The sequence below is a fragment of the Pangasianodon hypophthalmus genome, chromosome 21 (assembly GCF_027358585.1).
Source record: "Pangasianodon hypophthalmus isolate fPanHyp1 chromosome 21, fPanHyp1.pri, whole genome shotgun sequence".
Classification (NCBI taxonomy): Eukaryota; Metazoa; Chordata; class Actinopteri; order Siluriformes; family Pangasiidae; genus Pangasianodon; species Pangasianodon hypophthalmus.
The window spans coordinates 1,924,817-1,941,890 of NC_069730.1; the positions used below are offsets into that span (position 1 = coordinate 1,924,817).

Below are 17,074 nucleotides of genomic sequence, written 5' to 3' on the forward strand. Positions count from 1 at the left end.
AACATGCAGGTAAGAAAGAAACAAAAAGAAGAAGGAAAGTGGAAGAAAATTTTCTTCAATCAAGTACTGAATAAATGCAACAGGCTGATTTTATCTGTAAAAAATATAAAAAATAACAACTCAGTGGCAAAATATGAATCAGAAATTTGGCATTTTACACATAACAAATAATTAAGAGTCAACGAAACACCACAGAGACGAGGTATTCGCTGATATAAACACTCTGTCCCAGAAGCAGATTTGTCGTAAATTCCCTCAGTCAGAAGCTTATCTCTGCCACTGAAATCTAAACATAAAATCCGTAAGAAAAATCGGATTCTGTGTCGTTACGACAGAATGAGAGGAGCTGATTTGTTTGGATAACGCGGTAACACGTATAACCACAAATCTTGATAATGTATTCACCTTAACTCCGCCCCTTTTTAAGATTAATCAGCTGTTAGCTACATTAGTGAAAATTCTGACTATTCTTGCGCATCGTCCTAAGCTGACTGAAACGATCACAATTATAGGCATGTAGTAGTTTCATTGTTATTGTTTGTTTCTGTTTGTCTTTGTACCTGCACGGGGACTGTTGAGGAAAATTAACTAATAGCTAACTCATTTCAGATGAAATCATTTCCACTAATATCAACGAACATCGTATTTTGGGCTCAGGTTACATTTTTTAATCATTTTTAAGGCTTTTATTCAAAATCTCTGGATCAAATGTCCCAAACATAACCTCATAACATAAATATATAAATATTTTTTTCAATATAATGTCTCGTGTTCACTAGAGAAACAGAGCCGAGTCCCATTTTTAGCATCCGAAATGGGTCATATTGACTGGAGCAGAACCGCAGAAGAACTCGGGTTTGGGTTACATTCTGATACGAGTCGATTCCCTGATGAGGTTTCGTCATTGCCCTTCACAACCCCCGTGTTATTCGGGGTCTGATGTTGAGTCCTCAGCTGAAGATAAGAAACAACACTAATCCTCAAGGGGGACAAAAAAAGGACACGCAGATCAGTGGGACGTAACTGATAGCGCTGGACGTCAGACTTGCTGTCCTCACCCGGCCTATCAGCGCGTGGACAGGAGACCAGGGAATCTCTCGGTTCACTTTTTCCTGAAGCTTTGCAGCACGAGATAAATCAGCCTGCCTCGGCCTGGTAAACACTCACAGCTCTCGAGTTATCAGAGAGCAATAGAAGGAAAGTTATCCTGCAAAGGAAATTCCCCTGGTGTTTAGTAAGATCAGTGCAGCGCGCATAGCTCTGAACTCGGCTAATGGGATCCTAGCTTAGGCACTCGAGGAAGAGAAGAAGAAAGAGATGATGTGTTATGTCTAAAGGAATGATGTAAAAATGACACAAAATGGGCTCATAGATAGAAGATAACGACTGTTACATAATCTATAGAAACTATAGAAAAAGCTGCTTTTTGATTCTGGATTCTGGTCAGAAGGTGGCGATTCATTTTCTATAATTGTAATTATAGAGTTGTTATTAGTTATCTAGCTCGCTTGTGTATTGGAACATTAACTGAAACTTAACGTTATCTCCTTCACCAATGCCATCATTAAGCCATCATCCCTATTAAATGCCATCATTAGCTAACTAGCTAGTTAATAATGGAGAAATTAACAAGCTGTTAGAATTAGTTAGCTAGCTAGCCAGCTTGGGGATGTTATCTACCTCACCAACAATAGCACTGTATTTATCTTAAATTAGCATGCTGTTAGAATTAGTTGGTTTGCCAACTTTCGTATTGAAACATTAACTGAATATTAATGTTAGCTACCAAACCAACACTAGCATAGCCATTGACTTAGCTGACATTATGTTTCAGTTAATGTTTCAATAATTATGTTAACTTGCCTACATTAAGTAATGGATTTTGGATGGAGAAATTAGCAGGTTCTAAGTACTAAGTTAGCGAGCTTTCATATTGAAACATTAGCCGAAGTGTTTCAGTTAGCTACAATGTTGTGTTAGCTACATCACAAAGTCTAGCATTGTAATTGACATGGCTAAAACTAATAGCTATATAAATAGCTAAGTTAGCTAGCTAATGTTAGCTTGATTAGATAGTGATTATGTTTAGATAGCTCACTAGCTAATAACAGAGAAGTTAGCTAGAAATAAATGGTTAGCTTTCTTGGGTATTGAAATATTAACTGAAATGTAGTTAGTGTAAGTTATACTACCATTGTAGTAAACTAAGCTGACAGTTATTGTTTCAATAGCTAAGTTAGCTAATGTTAGAGAAATTAGACAGTGGTTAGTGTTAGTTAGCTGGTTCACTAGCTAGATAATGATTGCATAATTAGCAATCTGTTAGAATTAGTTAGTTAGTTAGCTTGGGTATTGAAACATTAACTGAAATTAATGTTAGCTACCTTACCAACATTAGCATGATAATTAACTTAGCTAACGCTTCAATAGCTAAGTAAGCTAGCTAATGTTAGCAAAATTAGCTAGTTGTTAGTGTTAGTGAAATTTCTACTTAATGTCAGATAGGTAGTTCATTAGCATGCTAGTGTTGGTGAAGTAGCTAGCATTTCTGTCAAAATAAAGGTACATTACACATTTTTTCAGTTGGTTTTCGGTATTTTATTGTGTATTAATCAGGTCTGGTTAATTTTTATTTATTAAGCGCTAATCTTTATTGTCTTCTTCTTCTTCTATCCAGCCTGAGATTTCACATCACAGGTCTACTCAGATTTATTATTTCTTTTAATTCACACTGCATATTAGTCTTGTAAATCATAAATGAGTGTTGTCAGTGTTTACAGTTTGTTTCCTGCTCCCTGTGACCTGAGAGATTATCTTCCCGTCTCTCAAGATAAGCGCTAATCAATTGGTTAGGAATGCAGAAACGCAGGACAAAAGGTCGATCTCGGTGGAAAATACAGCGAGATTGTGATGGGAGGCACATCTGCAGAAGAGAGGCGTCACTCATAAGGAGGGCGAGGAGGATGAGGAGGAAGAGGAGGAAGAGAGAACGGATGTCCACGGCATCGGAAATCACGTGTGCTACATTTCAGCAGAGACACACGGTACGTGGGATCATAAGAATTGTTCCAGCGCTGCTTTGGCGTCAATATGGATTTAGAAGCTGTTTCATTTGAGGCCCTATGGAGAAGATTGAAACGTGTTCCTTCCTAATGAGTTCTCGAGGATTACGGTCTAATCCGGACCACAGATTTGATTTAACAGATCCGGCACTGAGTGTATCGCCCCGCAGACACGCTAACAAGCCGATCGTGCGACAGACAGCTAGCAGAGTGATGGCTGATTACCGGAAATTTCTCCTCGCTCCTCACTCACTCGCATGTGAGACATCGAAATTGCATGTGAATGATCAGACGCGTGTGTTTTTGCCTGTTTTTTGTGAGCTCTCGGTGCTCAGGAACGTGTAAGAGACCATAAAACACTCATATGTAAGGAATAAAACACTCAGTGTCATCCTGTTTTAGAAAAACAATCAACAATAGAGTGACAAGTTTATTTATTTTCACATCCCAAAATGTTTTATTACTCTTATTCCACAGCAATTTACAAACAATTATAATTTTTCTATTTATTAAAGAACAACACATCATATTTTTATCCATTTATAGCTACATTTAATGTTAACAATTTAGTTCCAGTTCTCATTTACGTGATAAACAGCCGTTCTCTCACCAGCCTGTTTTTTCTTGCTCTTGAAGCTATTAAGACAAAACAAATCGCAGCTTGTGACGTTACCGAGAAACTGCAAAGTGTAAAGTCCTGAGTCCTGAAAACGTACTGACTATTACAAAGCCTTGACACTGGAGACTCCTTCCACAAATATTATACTGCATCAACAATAAAATGTTTTATTTGTTAGCTGTTACTATAGAAATGATAATATCAGTGCTGCTGTTATAGAAAATTAATCAACCTTCCGACCAATCAGAGTCCAATATAAGCACTGAGGTTATTGTTATTGTCTTTAACATTCCGTTTGCTAATGCTAAAAATCTCCTGGCTCTGTCAGGAGAGGCGGTGATATGGCAGTGATAAAGTTAGATCTAAACTTGTTTTAAAGCTGAGAAGCCGAAGCTGAGGCCATATCGCTCTCTGTAATGGTGTTACCGAGGCTGTTTGTCTGCTGGGAGAGCGATACGGCTGCCGTCAGAAATGCTGAGGTGAAAAAAACTGCAGGGTCGACTGCACTCTGCGGCCAAAGGTTGCACCAAAGTTAATTACTGTGCACCGAACTTATTTTGTCCCCCTCGTGGGATTTCCTAAGCTTGAAAATAAAGCAGTGACTCGTGAATTTGTGGCTTTTCCTCCTCCCCCCCGTATGCGTGCTATTTTTCCTTTTTTTTTCCCCAATCTCAGGCCACAATAAACGAGTGCGACTATAGGCTTTAATCTCTCCCTCCTCTTTCCTCTTTCTAAGCCGGCCATTTTATTTTACCTGCAGAGTTTTTTTTTCTAATTTCTGGCCTCCCCCTCTTTCCCTCCCCTGCCGCTATCTAATTATTTTCCTTTTGTCTGAAGTAAAAGCTCTGTGGGTCATTACCTTCCTCTTCCACTTTAACTCAGCCGTGGTCCTTAAAAAAAGCTCAGAGAGACATTGGAGTGGGCTTCGAAGAAAAAAAAGGAGGATTAAGTTCGGTAGTTTTTGTAAATCATTGACACCTGAAAAGGACTTTTAATCAGTCCACACTCGCGGCTAAAGAATTTTCTCATTTTTGCAGCACTAATTTAGAGCTGGATTTAAGCGTACCTCCGGGATTAATCAACCCGCCGGCCTTGGCGGATTCTTTAAAAAAAAAAAAAAAAAAGTGCTTAAGCGCGCCCATCAGAGAGACGGAAGCACATGAGTGTGAAAAGTGATTTTCCTGAGGGACAGGATACAAATATCCTTATTTGCATTTAGAAAATCCATCAACTTTATGAAATGTTTAGCGTGCGGAGCGGCGCTTGCACAGTTTTGCTTTTAATAGGGACGATGGCTTAAGCGCCGCATTACATCTTTCTTCTCCTCTTGAAATTGTCACTCTGTAATCCCTTCTGCGAGGAGTAATGCAGTGAGATTAGCGCCATAACCCCAGATTCTTCAGCGAGATCGTTCGAGTGGAGACGGAGGAAGATCGGCGTTTCACGCAGAGTTTAATCAGCGCTGTTGCTTCGCGCGTCCATCAGGAACGTACGTTATCGTCAGGATGTGCTAGAAGTCTATGCAGGACGTTCCAAAACATTAAGTGTAGCTATAAATGGATAAGAAGTATAAACGGATAAACATGTCAATAAAACATAAAACGGGACGTGCCGTTATTGTAAAACGAAAACAAAAAAAAATCAACCTCAGGATGGTGACAGTAACTCCACTCTATAACACCAGCTGTCACTGATTAATTTCCTATAACAGCAAGACACAGAGAGTTTTATTTCTTACATATGTAGTTGGCAGAAACCCCCCCCCCCCCCCCCCCAGTTTGATGAAAGTTTGAGTGAATGCAGGAAAGTTGAATGAGGAATGTTTCTATTAACATTGTGAAAAGTTGATCATCTGACTTGATATCATTTATAAAATGCATGCTGTAGTGCTATTCATGTTTATACGCAGTTAGTGAACTGTTAATTACACTAATGATTAGGTTAATGCTAGTTAGCTAGCTAATTAGGAAGTGGTTAGTGTTAGTTATGTAGATATTAGCGAGATATTAGCTAGCTATAACTATTAGCTATTTCTTCTCTTTTGGAAATTGTCGCTCCATAATTCCTGCAGCTAAAGATCGCAGTAATGCTAAAGGAGGTTTTTTATCGAGGAAGACGTGTGATTAACGCAGAGTTTAATTGCTTTGGGAATACGTTATTGTGGACTTCACACATAGCGTATTTGGGATGTGCTGGAGGTCTGAGCAGAAAAACAGCAAAGGATTTAATAACACAGAACAGACTCTGTCCATCTGGGGGAGTTCAGGGGGGTCATTAATCCGTCTCTCGCTGTGCAGCATGAGGCATGCCTTGAACCGACAGTAGACAAAAGGAACTGTCTAACTCCCTCTCGCTTCTCCTTCTTTCATCTACATCGAGAAGGATTAGCTTGTTTTTGGAACTAACTTTATTTCACATCCTCACAAACGTCCAAATCTCACATGAGATGGCTCATTAAAACCACAGTCAAGATTAGTTCAGGATGTCCAAACCAAACGTGCTGTAAATACGTTAACTGGCCTGATAATACACCTCAATAGCTTTATCTGTAACAATCAGGAGTAATGGAGGCTAAATGCCAAGCCAAGCCCGCTTTACAGCCACTTTATGTCTCTCGTAAAGAAAAACCCCAGCCTGAAACATGTTAAATACGTTTGCATTGAAATCTCTGTGATGTGATTAGTCTTTCTGGTGCTAATCTGCTGGTTGCTGATGTATTTGTTGCTGATGTATTTTCAGTGGTTTTGTTTCACGCTGCTATCACGTTGTTATTGCTAGCGCCGTTACAATGGCGTTTAAACAGAAGCGATAATTGTTAGATTTTGTTGTTAGCTCAAAAAAAAAAAACACTTTTCAAAAGGTCTGAAAAGAGTTTCTTTTCTCACTCACTATTTTATAGCGGACAATGTGAACGTTATATTAATAAGAAATCCACCGTAGAAGAAGTGGAGACATTGGAACAAACGCTGAACTAAAAGACCCAGCATGCAATGCAGCCATACGAGTTACGGCAAAGTCTCGCTTCGGCTAGTTAGCGATCTACAAAGTGACGAGCGCGATGGCGGTATTAGCCTGAAAGTTTGGAAGCTGATCTGTTTGAGCAGAGTGAACAGGTGAGGAGGTGAAAATGCTGGACAGACTAAAACACTAAAGCGCCGCTGCATCACTCTCTTCAACGAAAGATGAGCCGAGGGCTAAAGCCAACGTTTAAACTAAAAAAACCAACATGTTAATTATAAAGATGAACATGCAAGTCAATCAGGGAGAATTTTTCCTGCTTTGCATTTTGACACACTTTTAACTTTCCCTTTAACCCAACACCAACATGAATCATACCATCTCTGCGTCTCGGGGCTGTCTTTCTTTTTTTTTTTCCCAACCCCAAACACAGTCGGTCAACAAACATGACATGACACACTCCTTTGAGAGACCCGTCTAATAAATTTCCTGCACTGGTGTAAAGTCGTCGCCCCGGGTCGCTCCGAGCTGCTCCCTCGCCGAGAGTAGAAATCTCATTCTCTTGGAGGAGCCGGGTTCGGTCCTGCTGATTTTCCACGCTCTATTCGGCCCCGATCGCGCTCGGCGCCTGTGAGACCGAGCGACGGCATGCTCGGGGAGCGGATATTTTAAAAATGCGCCTCTCGACACACTGTGTTGCAAACACATGCAAATGAGCCGCTCTCAGAAAACTCTCAAATCTCATCAAGGCGAGGCTAGAAAACACAGCGCCCCGACTGATCCCTCGGTTCACGAGTCAAAAAAAACGCAGCCGCGTGCACGTTTGAGCAGCTTCCACATGTGTTTTTCACTGAATTAAAGAACAGATCCGGGGCTTATTATTATTCATTCGCTCCTTGACTCTGCCTCGCTGTCTCAGGCAATGTGCTGGTTCTGATTTAAAGCGGATTAAAGCGTGTTGTCCTTAAGCTTTTGCGAGAATCCTCCGAAGTATTCACATTTGCCAGGGCTGATTAGCAAAAAGAAACAATAGTCATTTTAGCATGCAGATGGCTTATTTGCTTTCCTCAAACTGCACGCTGTACTGACATTTCCGACAGCAGTTGCCATCAACAGAGGAACATTTGACGTTATTTGACGTTATTTTGACACCCCACATCATTTTTCTCCATATATATATATGACAGGATGACAGAGCATGTACATCACGTCCCCGCCCCAGCTAGCTCAGATTAGATATATAGCACTCAGAGCAATATAAACACAAACAGCTGCCAAGCCGTGAGATTGGCTGTTAACTCGGAACATCTGCTTTCTCTGTGTGCATCACTAGAGTAATCTGTGATAAGTAAAAAAAAGACACGCCTTTGCTTCCAGTACATGCAGCTCAACTCAGCTTGGTTTTAAAAAAAATCTCGACATCTATCCAGTCTATACGGATTAACTTAGATTAAAGCTAAGCGAATCCATTAAATGAGCTGCGCTGGAGAGATATTTTTAGATTTCCTCCGAACATCCTTCTTGTTCTTTTCTTCTTTTTCCCTTTTTCTCATGTATTTGTGCCACATTTGATTCTGCCCTCTTCAAATCAGGACGCGACGATCCGACTCTTGTCCCCCCACCACCACCCATTTTTTTTCCTGCAAATAAGCACTTCTTAAACGCCGCACGCTGACTCGAGAGAGAGTTTCTGCCTCGTCAGCAGTCGGCAAGTCAGAGAAAATCACAAGCTTTGCCACAATTACATCACGAAGAATACATCTAGTGTGCTCCTTTCACTCCAGAAATGTGTGCCTTTGAGCATATCAGTCACATTCCTGCTGAAATGAGCAAGGCTTCACGGCAAAGCACTGCATTTCTCATTGTTTTTTTTTTTTCAGTATTATCTGAGTCGTTGACGTTAACCCAATATCAAGGATGCACTGGTTGGTGACTTGCCAATAAAAATGAATAGAGACAATATTCTCTATTGCCATTTTGTCTGACAGTAGTGCAGCTCACAGGATTATATTTATAATGCACTCGTTCTAATGCATTATCGTTTCTATAGTAACAGCTCATTCACAGGAAATTGTACAGCAGACGCTCCACTTAAACGGATTAAAATCATGTGCGATTATTGATATGGTGAAGTTTTCTATAAGGAGACATTTATTTAACATTTACGGAAGGAGTCTCCAGTGTCAGAGGTAGAGCCGTAAGTTACAAAAACATAAGTAACTTTAAGTTTTCTGACATCTTCAGGACAGAGGAGTTTACACTGCACTTTCTCTGTAACATGTCTAGCTGTGATTTTTTTTGTCTTATTAACTTTAACTTGTTTATAGCTGCTATAATGTAAGTGAGATCAGGAACTAACACATTTTGTTATGTAGACTTTAAATGTAACTATAAATGGATAAAAAAATATGTTGTGTCATTCTGGAATAAATCAAAATAAGAGGTAAGACATGGTAAAAGATGTTATCTTTCTTCTTATTTTTTTTTGTTTTGTTTTTTTTTTTTTGTAAGAATTTGAAAAAACATTATTCCAGGAAAAGGGAAAGTGGGTGCTAGCACACGCTTAACTCCCATAAAGCATGTCCAAACACTTTGCTAAAAAAAAAAAAAAAAAAAGTTATAAATATAAACCTGTGAGCTGCACTACTGTCAGAGAAAATGGCAATAGAGAATATTGTCTCTATTCATTTTTATTGGCAAGTCACCAACCAGTGCATCCTTGATATTGGGTTAACATCAACGATTCAGATAATACTTTAAAAAAAAATTTTAAAAAGAGCTAAACAATGAGAAATGCAGTGCTTTGCCGCGAAGCCTTGCTCATTTCAGCAGGAATGTAATTGATATGCTAAAAGGCACACATTTCTGGAGTGAAAGGAGCACATTAGATGTATACTTCATGAGGTTTTATCTATTCTGTTGATAGTTTTTCATTAATTTAGCTACCTTGCTAAGTTAGGTAACTAGCCATGATTTCTTGTGATAACTGGCTAGTGTAACGCCCTGAGAAAAATAGGGAGAAATAATCGCGAGTGATACTGTGATGTTTCCTCAGTGAGAACGTTTACTCAGATCTCTTATATTAAACACACTTAACAACTCATTCACAACAGATCGGTTACAGTAGTGCATATAATTCCTTTGCGTTGCAAATATTAACCTACAACCATATGCAAAATTTCCCTGAAACATTCTCTTCCCCAGTAACAGTAAATAAAATATTAATACAGCTAAGCATACTCTCACAAAACTCATAACAGTTACGAAATAAACAATATATCGAGCATAATACAAAGTACATGCGTGATGTTAAAGTTTACAGCATGGGGGAAATCACATTACACAGCCATGTGTTCGGCCCGGCCACCATGTGCTTCGCTCATATACGCGCATTAACACACTCAGTGAAACTTTACCCTTTCTCGTTCAACAATTACATACACATACTCTTAACATTCAAACTCATTTTAGAAATGTATTATAATCATTTTAGTGACCTGATACCTGAGAAAAATAGGGAGAAATAATCGCGAGTGATACTGTGATGTTTCCTCAGTGAAAACGTTTACTCAGATGAGGAAACTCTCGCGATCTCGCCTGAGAGAGTGAGTCGAGACATAAGCGGTCGATCCCAGACTAACGGATCAGGTCTCTTTGGCCGATCACCACCTATTCGGGCTTCCTTGTAATGAGCACGACAAAATAAAACAATTATTTAATTGACAATTTCTCCATTCCATTCCCACCTCTTTCGAACACAATTAATGTTATAACGAAATTATTTTGTACATTAAACAAAATATTGAACAAGATGAAATATGACTTTGTATATTGAACAGAATTATAACTGTATTAACTTTGTCTTAATGTGAATGTCTGTTGGGTAGTGTAATGAATACTATGAATACTACCCGTTACACTAGCTGTCTAAATTAGCTTCTCCTGTGAATGTAAGTTACAGAGGGATTGTTATAGCTGGAGCTTTCTATCAACCAGTATTATTAAAGCTGCTAGTATCTAAACTAAAGCCAAGTCTGGTCTCTGTATAAGTATAAAGGTGCTAGAAGGTGCTAAAGCTAGTGCTGGAATATTGCTAAACAAATCTTGTACAAAAGATGAATGAAACATTTTGAAAATGACTTCACTGGCTTGAAATATGTTTGTACCATTTTTAAAAATTTGCTTTATCATATGATGTCTAAAAAATCAACAAGGCTGGTCTTTCATCCGCACGACTAACATTCAACTCCCCAAGCGCAGCTAGTCAATTCAATTTAATTCAGTAAATTGAATTTTATATTGAATTTATTGAATGAACTGCGCTCAGAGTGAGTTTCTAATCTCTCGCTCAGGCTGCCAGCAGCCAATCAAAAAATTGGCTCTACTGTGGGAGATTTTTGTCAGGCATTGTCGGTTTCAATCAGTAAGGAGTTATTTTCATTGTAGGTTAGTCTGAATATTAAAATTTCAGCTTTATTTATGAGGGGATTTACCACAACCAAACACATACACACACACACTCACTTTTTTAATTGAACAATTGGCTGCTTAACTGCTCGGTGGCTAGGTGTATGTCACTTGCAAGTAAGCAAATAAAAGTTGATTTCAAGTGTGACATTTGCATTTGGAATCTGTTCATGTTAACTCTCAATATCAAGTCCAAAGAGCTGTCGCTGCCAGTGAAGCAAGCCATCATTAGGCTGAAAGATCAAAACAAACCCATCAGACAGACAAGAAAACATTAAGTGTGGCCAAACCAACTATTTGGTACATTCTTAAAAACAAAGAATGCACCAGTGAGCTCAGGAAACACCAAAAGGCCCAGAAGACCACGGAAAACAGTTGTGGAGGATGACAGAAAAGAAAAACCCTTTCACCTTTCACAACAGTTGACCAGATCAAGAACATCCTCCAGGAGGTAGGTGTATCTGTGTCACAGTCAACAATCAAGAGAAGTCTTCACCAGAGTCAATACAGAGATGTAAACCATTGATACGTCTCAAAAACAATAAGACCAGATTAGAGTTTGTCAAAAACATCTGAAAAAATAAAACATATACAGTTCTGGAACAACATCCTATGGACTGAGGAGGCAATAATCAACTTGTAGCAGAATGATGTGAAGAGAAGAGTATGGAGAAGTGAAGCAATTGCTCATGATCTGAAGCGTACCACCTCTTCTTCCACGTCTTATGGCTTGGGCGTGTACGGCTGCCAGTGGAACTGGTTCCCTTGTATTTATTGATGTTGTGATTGCTGAGAAAAGCAGCAGGATGAATTCTGAAGTGTAAAGGGCTATCACCTGCTCGCATTCAGCCAGATGCTTCAAAACCCACTGGACGATGCTTCACAGTACAGATGGACAATGATGACCTGAAGCTTACTTCGAAAGCAGCCCAAGACTTTTTTAAGGATAAGAAGTGGAATGTTCTGTAATGACCATGTCAATCATCTGAGCTGACTCCAGTTGGGCTGCATTTCACTTGCTGAAGGTAAAACTGAAGACAAAACACCCCAAGAAGGTTGACATGAAGGAAACAGGAAGTGAAGACAGCTGCAGTAAAAACCTAGCAGGGCATCACCAGGGAAGAAACCCAGCGTCTGGTGATGTCTATAGGTTTAGGCAGTCATTGACTGCAAATGATTTGCAACCAAGTAATAAAAATGACAATTTAATTTGTGATTGTTAGTTTGTCCAATTAGTTCCTTAAAAAGAGGGGGGTGGGGCACATACACTGTTCACCCGATTTGGATGTAAATTCCTCCAAATTGAATCTGAAAGTCTGCATCTTGACCTCAGATTCATTATTTAATTTCAACTCTAATATACTGTTGTAAACAGCTAAATTAACATTAACTTTGTAACTTTGTCAATGTCCAAATATTTTTGGACCTGACTGTATACACAGTTACATAACCACAAAATGTGCATTCTTCCTGAAAAGGAGCTTAGGTCTCACACTGCGTCCAGCTGCCTTGCTGTAAACACACTCCACTGATGATTCGTGGCCAGGCCAAAAGGAATTTCACTACCTCTGAGGAATGCATAGAAATCAGCAGGACCTTCTTTGTTGAAAATTAACCAGGGCTCATGTAGTGTCAGCCTGAAGGCTTTTGAATGAAGCGCAGCGTTGTGAAGATGCAGACTTGCTAAAAAAATTGTAAAAGTTCATCAAGAATCAACCATGCACACCCGTGTGTCTAGATTTGGAACTCTGCGTATTATTATTTTTGATTAAACTTCAAACAATTAGCAGTTAAATACACTAGAATTGGAAAATCTAAGTAATAAATTAGGGATAAGTGAACAGAGGCAGAAAAGATATTAAGTTAGGCAGATTTCCATTATTAGCTACATTAGCTTTGTAACTCTATACAAGAGAATGTCTTGCTCGGAGTTTGCTCATGAATAATGTTCTCAGAGTGATCATGTTTGGTTAACTTCAGGAAATTAGAACTACAATTAGAAAATCTAACTAATAAATAGATATAAGTGAACTGAGTCATGTTTAATTGGGAAAAAAATGTCTAGCTGTAACATTTTAATTAGATTCTTGCAGCACATAGCATATACTCTTGCAGTTGATACTAGCTAATATCACATATAAGACAAATTTCAGCTTAAAGTAACTTATAATTTTACAGTGTATTATAATTTTACAGTAACAGCTTCACCAGACAAGTACACTTTAACAAATATAAAGATTTAGGGACTCGTTGAAACATTTTGTAGTTTAATTTTTCTTATTTAGTTGCCAATAGCAAGTGATCCCTAATACAATGTATAAACCTCTTTGACTAGTGGTGTATGTGAAAACTGCTAAGTATGTATAGATGTACCTAGTGCTACTCTACAATAAATTTATTCAGAAATTAATTTGTAAATATAAAGATTTTACAAGTGGTGCAAACTTTGTAAGTTGGAAATGTTAGTACCTAGTAGCTAATGTGACAAAATATTAGTAGTAATTACTAGCATTATGTTACTGTTAGCATTCAGTTTACATATTCAGCTTATAAAGTTTAAGCAGGAAGTACAACTTCTACAGGTTCTACATTACTTTCATTCATTTTTGAGCAGTTATTGCATTTAACACTAAGTCCTGCTGTATTTGGCATTTTTTACACTATGTACTTTATTTCCAATCTGCAAAACATTCACCAGAATTGACTTGAAATTAGTAAATACTTACCTGCTATATATGTAATTAGTAGGTAATTGCCATACTGTAAAATCTTGTAACAATGTGAGAGTGGAAGGTGAACATCTTTTTAAATCCTAAGTTTAAAACGATTTTTAAGTTTAAAAGATCTTACTAGTAAAACTTGATACAAACTTTATAAGTTGGAAACGTTAGTACATAGTAATTAATGTGACAAAATACAAGGTACTTGGAGAGGAGACTTAGTGCTTTCTTCTTTCTGTTTTCAGGTAAATATTAAATAATTGTGTAATTTTACAGAAATTATAACACATTTATCACCTGTACTTACATGTATGAAACAGTTTAGTAGCACTTATTATAAATTCAACTTAAAAGTTAATGAACCAAGACCAAGTTCTACATTATTTCACTATTAATTTATGACGAATTAAAAAATTATACATATATTGCACATACCTGTAACATCTGACTATTCAAAACTGAGTAATCTAATAATTTATTTGAAAGAAATTTGGTGTATTTGGTATTCAAGGTTGAATATCATCCTCATAACTTCCATCTTTCTAAAAACAATTCCACCTTCATGCGTTGGGATACTAAATTGAGCAAAACTTATTCTGGTTGTACAAAATGGCCACCTCAGAACATTCCAGAGTTTAGGTTTAGAAACAAAGTGAAGTTGTGCTCCTATTTGTACATAACAGGAAAACCCTGGAATGTTTATAGATAACAGGAAGTCCCAAGGCTGTTTTCCTAGGAAGAGGCAGAGAGAAGATTTTGGGTGAAATAGACTACCATTATTAAATATATTACAAGTGTAAGTCCAGTGCAAGACACCAAACATGTCTTGTTTGACCGAGTTCATTTGGGAAAGGAGGAAAATTTTTCACTATAAAATTCTTTTATTTGTGTGGCTATCAATTCACTTTTGCTCTGAGTTTCGTCATTGCTATGGCTCTCACAGTTACCATCCAGCACATGAAATGTTTATTATAAGTTAAAAAAGAAATAAGAACAGACGGAGCAAGGACTTGTTTATAAGACCGAATGATCCAGGACACTATACACTGCAGTGCATATCCTTCACTGTGTCTCTTCCACAGAGCTATACAGTGAATTCTAATGAATCGTAGCGCAGACTCGAAAGCGAGACTTTTAACATATGGACTGTCTGAGACTCTCACCCGACCCCTCCTTCCTTCTGACGGAGCGTGTTGATGCGCAGGTGTGCTGTTAACCCACTGCGCCCTGTCCTTCTGATTGTTCCAAACACCTTTAAAAACGTCCCCGACATTCGGCATGCAGTCCTGGGGACATGCCAGGAGACAGAGTAGGTGTTGGACGTGGACAGAGCTCATGAGCATGTCTCCATATTCATTCCAGCTTCAGACTCGGTGCATGAATTTTGCAGCCTGTGACTTGGCCACTGTTCAGTCACAGTTGCTCTGCAGCATGCAGCAAAGGCTTGAGAATATAGATTGAATATTTCATCACGTTCTGCTTGCACTATGGACTGAACCAGTGAGCTATGGATTTTTTTTTTTGCAGGAAAACAAGAAAGGACCTTTAAATAAATCTCACTGGGTTTGCATTTTAGATGCATTATTAATAATCAAACACAGGGCATGCAAAAAAGCTGACAAAATTCTGTGTTGCAGAATCTGTATGTGGCCATCTTTTATCAATTTTTTAGCTTCCGCATCACTTGGAAGCTCTTGTCTATTTCCTAAGCCTCATTTCATGCTGGTTCAATTATAACTAGCTGGTAAAACCCATGTGTTTTGCTAATTGGTTAGACTTAAACCAATTTATTTTTCCATTTGATATTTCCACTTAACTCACTTTTTTATCTAAGAATCTCCTCTCAGTATAGATGCAATGCCTCGTCCCATTTCTTACAACCTGGTTTTGTGGACGTTCATTAATTACGTCAACCTTCTTCAACAGAAAGGTAAAATTAAATACAACAGACAGGATTATTTTCTCTGTAACAACTAAGAACAAAGAACTCAGTGTGAAACATGAATCAGACATGTAATTAAAAGAATCAATAAAATGTCTAACTGAACTAATTCAATACCAGACTTTCTGACATGTTTATCTCTGTAAGTTCCAACAGGAAGTTGTTTATTTCAACCACTAAAATATCTACTTGAAAAATAGGATATAATAACGAAAATGTCACTGCACACACTATGGTGCACATCTTAAAAAAGAACTCTTTCATCGTGAGTTGAGATCGGCGGCTTTGCAACGCGTAATGTGATGTATTCCCATTATTGGTGGAAATTTAGTGCCATTGCATCCAAAGACGACTGACAATAAAGTTCTAGCGCTGGGAGAATCTTTTCAAATTAAAATCCCAGAGTGTGAGCGCTGCTATAACACTCAGTTGTTAAAATAATCTCATCAGTATTTCAAGCTCACGTTGAAGAATGTTTGTGTTTATGGGATTTTGATGCTTTCTGGATCACGCTATCTGACGACATAACAGGATGTAGTAATTCGCTTTAGAGGATCTTATACATCATATACTCTGATATGGTGAACACATAATCGCACAGAATTATAGTGTTGTAGAATTCGGCCAAGATTGTATCGGGATCGTATCGTATAGCATGACAAAGTAATAAACTTTTAAAAAAAATAATACATTTAAAAAAACACTGTAATTGCAGGTCTGGTCACAGAATGGTCACTGAATATAGTAAAATGTTGTTGTTTTTTTTAACAACTTGCAAATTCACGCTTGCAAATTCGTACCAATTCGCACAACTCTAGATATAAACGTTAATATCAGACTTACCAAATTTATTGTAAGTTCTGTCAGCGAGACGACTTTCGACCACTAACATATCTGTGTGAAATGGTATATAATTATGAAAACTTCACTTCACAAACATTTTTTTGTTTTTTGATGGAATGACAGTTGATTTTGTCAGATACTCTATGTCTCAATGTTGCCATTCTGAAACTGATTTCACTGTCGCAGATAGAAATCAGAAATTGCGACTCGGTAAAGAATTCTTTGGTCGCGAATTGCGATCTGTGGTCTGAGAAAGCATAACGCGATAACGTTCGCGTTATCTGCATCCCGATTTAGTGCCACTGCGACTAAAAAAACTGACCAACTGTGTCCAAAATGTTTTATTAAAAATCTCAGATTTTGTCGCATATTGTACAATGATTGTTTTTTGTCGTACATCATGAATCACGTCGTAAAAGAAGACTTTGGTCACACCGTTAGTTATGAAGGTCAGGGTTAGGGT

General features: G+C 38.1%; 1 protein-coding gene across 1 annotated transcript in view; it reads left to right on the forward strand.

Annotated features, from left to right (window-relative positions):
* The first annotated feature begins 2,919 nt into the window (after window positions 1–2,919).
* Window positions 2,920–17,074, forward strand: part of cdh6 (cadherin 6) — a 47,958-nt gene continuing 33,803 nt past the window's right edge. Inside the window, exon 1 of the mRNA XM_034314849.2 lies at window positions 2,920–3,044. The gene's annotated coding sequence lies outside the window, so the exon portion shown is untranslated. The remainder of the gene's footprint in view (window positions 3,045–17,074) is intronic.